This window comes from Balaenoptera acutorostrata, chromosome 5, assembly GCF_949987535.1.
Source record: "Balaenoptera acutorostrata chromosome 5, mBalAcu1.1, whole genome shotgun sequence".
NCBI lineage: Eukaryota > Metazoa > Chordata > Mammalia > Artiodactyla > Balaenopteridae > Balaenoptera > Balaenoptera acutorostrata.
This window is the reverse complement of record NC_080068.1, coordinates 6,617,335-6,622,748: the sequence shown is the minus strand read 5'-3', so window position 1 is coordinate 6,622,748 and position 5,414 is coordinate 6,617,335. Positions and strand designations below refer to the sequence as shown.

Sequence of the window (5,414 nt, the reverse complement as noted above, 5' to 3'; positions counted from 1 at the left end):
AGACAGGGTCCTGAGCCAGCGACTGAGACATCAATGGTTTAATGGCTGGGGGATCTTACAGGTCTGAAGCAAGGCCCTGGAGCAATCCCCCACCATGTGTGGCAGATAGCAGGCAGGACATGGTGTCAACCTTTGCTCCCGGGGGGAAGGGGAAATTCCCAGTTATAGGGGAATTCATGTCAGGTTGGCTCATTGGTTACCAGCGAAACCAGCAGAGGGGGATGTCCCTTGCCACCCCTTTGATAAGAACAATCACGAGCTGGGTTCTGGGGCAAGTATGTAGGAAGGTCAGTCATGTGAGCAGGGTGTAGGTGAAGCAGGTGCTGGTCAAGCAGGGGAGGTACAGAGAGCAAGAGAACAGCCACCTTGAGTGGCCTGACTGTACAAGCTCCCTCGGCCTAATGGCCTCCTGTTTACTGAATTTAACAGCACCCCTGGGGCAAGTGGATCCCTGAGGCTAACCAGTTCATGTACGGGGAAATGCAAAAAGGAAAGCTGCAGTGATAAAACAAATACCACACCTATCACAAATATTCACTCTTTTGATTTTTTTAACAAATATTTATCAATTGCCAGCAACAGTCTCAGCATCTTGTGCGCAGTATTTCATACACATTACTTGTTTTAATGACTTACAACAGATGGATGTACTCTACCATCCTATTGCATATTGTTGTTCAGTACTCCCTGGGTGTCACAGCATTTTTCCTGCATTTTTTCATTTGCAATTCAAAATTTCAAGAATTATAGTGCTTATTTTTAGCTGCAAGTATTGAAGCTCAGAGAGGCACAAGGTCATAGAACTATTACAAGAAAAAATCAGAAAAATCTCAGTTTTTATGAAGCCTAATTTAGGGAACTTTACATATAGCCCTAGAGAAAGGTTATGTAATTCTGTCTTTAAAAATAGTATTGTCTTAGGCATCCCACAGAATTTTTGAGGCTGAGGTTTATAATGTGTATCCCAAACAATACTTGGTGTAGAAGATTGTCTTTCTGTTCCACAGGGTTGTTAAAATAATTAAGTAACATTTACTTGAAAGATTTTACAAAAGTTAAAATGAAATAATGTTATTTTGTATTATGTTTTTAGGCACCTCACATGGTATTTTTTTTCAGACAGTGCGAGCTGACTTCGCCAATATTCATTTTCTATGATTTTATTAATAACAAAATCCTATTTTTAGCTATTTAGAGTAAAAACTACATTGTCAGACCCAATTGCACCCAAAAGAACCATGTGACTAACATGTAACCACATGTTTGAAATATAAATTTGAAATAAAAAAGCCATCTGCTGGTGAGGAAAGGGCAAAAGCCCTCTCTTACCATGAATCTTGCACTGTTATAAAGCAGAGATCTGCTACCGCTGGAGAACAGGACACTTGCTCCAACCCAAGAGCTCTCCCCAGAATACTCCAGGACCCAAAGCAGAAATCAGCTGCCACGGAAGACGGGTGAGGAGTGATAAGCCCCATTCTTGAGGCAAGAGCACATATGGCCTAAGCCCGCAGCTGTAGCAGAAGAACTGAGTAGCCCATCTGGTACCAATCATGAGCTTTTCATCAAGTTAGAAGCAACAGAAGTTGACCTCTGGGCTTATGTCTAACTTCTGCACCTGTGTCACACCTGCGTGCTGAGAACTGAGGGAAGAGTAAAAACACTGGTTAAAAACTCTCAGGACATCTGGGATCTGCAATAAGTACAAAGCAACAGCATTCCATCTCTGGAGTAATTTGAAGTCCATGGTGCCCCAGATCCAGCTCAACTACTCACTAGATTGACTCAACCACTCCCATTTACAGTAGGACAGAAAAAGAGGTGTGCCTATTTCCATGCATTAGAACTATCTACATCAATCTTTACTCGATATACAATGCCCAATATTTATTGATAATAAAAACTATGAGACAGTAAAACATGAAAAAGTTACCCACTGTCAAGAGAAAAAGCAATCAATAAAACCAGACTCAGATTTGACCCAGATGTTGGAAATATCAGAGACTGTAACATAATTATGATTAATATTATTATGGTTTAATAGAAAGGTTTTACTTCAAATCACTTTAAAACAGCAGTATATTCAGCATACACAATAGAATATATCTTAATGTTAAACTATACAAATATACATTAAGCTGTTTTCAATGATGCAGTAATAATATTAGAATCACTCTTTTCAAATTATACATATTTATATATAAAAATATATGTAAAATGTAGTTTTTAAGCGTGATATGCAAAGTATTTGAAATATAAATATAAAATGGTATGTGGGTAAAACAAGCAAGCTTTTTTTTAAGCAAGTATTTTTGTTAAAGTTATTCAGAACCACAAATGTAGGTGTAAGAGAAACAGACTCAAAGAACTTAGCAAAAACACTGTATTTTTACAAATCCTAAACTTGAATTGTAAATACTACAAGCTTGCAAGTATTTTTCTCTAAATAAACCTATAAAAAGTGACCATCTGATAATAATAAGCACCTCTACTCTAAATGCCATTTTCCACTAAAGGGAAGCAGACAGCAGAAATATATAACTTTAGATCTGTGATAGGAAACATGCAAGATGAATCTGGACTATTTTATTGACTATAAAGGTGAAAAGCAAAGACTATGGGATCGTATTAAAATGGTACCTGAGCCACATTGAGGGGGCTTCTAGTAACAAATAGGGACCGATTTGAATATTAAAAAGAATAAAACCTACACTAGAAACAAAGGCAACACATATGTTAAATCTATGAGTTCTTAAAAAGAGTAAATAAAGAAACTGTAATGAAACTCTTCACATCTGAGTTTGGCTACAAACCAATTTGTTATTCTGAAAACTGCTAAACAAAGGGAAAGCATCAACCATGAATGTAGCCATTCCTACTAGATCTATAAATTGTAATAACCTAATAATTGATGAGATATGTTATTTTTTAGGAAAGTATTTCAGAAGGTAAGTGCAGAAGGACTATCAAAGTTGAATATCAACAATTTGTAACCCCTGATGAAATAGTAAATCGAGCCAATGATCTTCAATGGCTGCCAATACTTTTATGCAAAAGACTGCTGGGAAAATTTATTTTGCAAGAAAGAGACTGACAGCACCCAGATCACTGATCAATCTTAACATTTCTGAGTGAGAGATAATCAGGATCACATTTCATCTTGCTTCTGCCCATGACAGAGTCTCCTGTCAGGATCACTGGGGCCCAAAGACTGCAGTGCGGATGCTAGCTGACCATGCTGCCCCGGGTGGTACTTTCTGCCGCCACCGCAGCATCTCCCTCGCTGGAGAACGCGGCCCTCTTTGGGCCAGGGGTATTGCAGGCAACGAGGATCTTTCACACAGAGCAGCAAAGTCTTGCCCCTGTACCACCTCTTCCTGAATATGGAGGAAAAGTTCGATTTGGGCTGATGCCTGAGGAATTCTTCCAGTTCCTTTATCCTAAAACTGGTGTAACAGGACCCTACATGCTCAGAACTGGGCTTATCTTATATTTACTCTCCAAAGAAATATATGTGATAACTCCAAAGACCTTCTCTGCCATATCAACAATAGGGGTGCTTGTCTGTGTAGTTAAAAAATATGGTGCCTGTATCGGGATTTGCTGATAAACCATAGCAAGAAAACTGCCCAACTGGAAGAAGTGAAACAGGCTTCCATTAAACAAATCCAGGAGGCGATTGATCTGGAGAAGTCACAGCAGGCACTGGTTCAAAAGCGCCATTACCTTTTTGATGTCCAGAGGAATGACATTGCCATGGTCTTGAAGGTCACTTACCGGGAATGGCTGCATAGAGTATACAAGGAGGTAAAGAATCGCCTGGACTGTCACATCTCTGTGCAGAATATGATGTGTCAGAAGGAACAAGAGCACATGATAAACTGGGTGGAGAAGCACATGGTACAGAGCGTCTCTGTGCAACCGGAGAAGGAGACAATTGCCAAGTGCATTGCAAATCTAAAGCTGCTTGCAAAGAAGGCTCAAGCATAACCAGTTCTGTAAATGCATCTGTCCCAATTGAGACAGCTAGAAACAGTTGACTGACTAAATGGAAACTAGTCTATGTGACAAAACCTTTCTGTATTGCTGTCTACTGAAGTTACAGTTTCCCTTTCCTAAAAATGAAAAGTTTGAGTTTCATATAATGAGGGAATTAAAACAATCTATTGGCCAGTAAGATGTTTCTCTCAACCTTCTTGCACTGCATTTTGAGTTGTTCCATGATCACTTTTGAATAAGCAGTTTGCTTTGAATAAAATTTGGTACCTGACTAAAACTTATCAAGTTATAGTTTAAATTTGAATTAATTCAACCATCTTGCAATAAAGTGACAGTTGAAACAAAGTTTTTCAAGATGTATAATTTTCTGAAATATTATTTCAACATTTATTATATGGGTAAAAATTAAAGATGTCATTGAACAGATAATATTGTTTATAAAACTATTAGTGGTAAGCTATTTCTTGCTGATAGGTTATGGGAAATTTAAAGCTTTTCAATATTCTTAAAATAACTAAAGGAAATCTTGTATATCAAATTATATCATTGACTTTTTTTTTCATTTTAATAGTATGTCAACAGAAAATATTATGGACTCAATGTGTCATAAAATCACTCTCAAGAATCCAGCGGATAAGTTAGAAAATTCTGCCCTCCCATCGGTTTGTCTACATTTAATTCTCCCATACTTGTATAAGGATTTACTTGTAAACAAGTGGGTAACTTACATAACAGGAAATATTTGAACATATGTACCATATGGATAACTGCTATTTTCATTGACTTCCTAAGACTTTAATTATATAACAATCATTTAGGTCAGTATTTATTGATGGCTAATGTATTCATCTTATATAGAAATCAGACTGACATCATTATTAAGATGTTACTTAAAGGAGATTTTGATAGGGTCAACAGAGGTGTTCCAAATTATTCATTAAACAAAGAATTGCTGTGCTAAGCACAATCGTGCCCTGGTCATGCAGAGATAAAAAGTTCCTACCTCAGGGAGGTAAAAATCTACTGGAAAGGCAGTAAGAATATGTGATGCAATACAGATTTTAGGTGTTTTGAGAGTGTAATGACAAGTATCATTTTACGTAGTCTCAATAGCCTCATTACTTCCCTTGTGTATAACTGTATCAGTCAGCATTCAATCAGAGAAGCAGAACTACTAGGATATATGTTTCTATGTAAGGGATTTGACTTTATGCTGTCATGGGAGCTGGTTAAGCAATCTCTGTAAGCGCTTAATCTTTGTTTCTGATGAAGGAGCTTGACGTTCATGGAGCAGGCATTTAAGAAGGGAAGATGGATGTGAAGTGGGAGAGGGTAGGAACAAGTGGAAATCACAAGCACAGACTGAAACCCTTGTCAGTTTTTATTACCTCAGATCTTCGTGGTATGATTGTCCT

General features: G+C 37.7%; 1 pseudogene; it reads left to right on the top strand.

Annotated features, from left to right (window-relative positions):
- Positions 1 to 3,235: 3,235 nt before the first annotated feature.
- LOC103010878 (ATP synthase F(0) complex subunit B1, mitochondrial-like) lies at positions 3,236 to 4,002 on the top strand (annotated as a pseudogene).
- Positions 4,003 to 5,414: the final 1,412 nt, after the last annotated feature.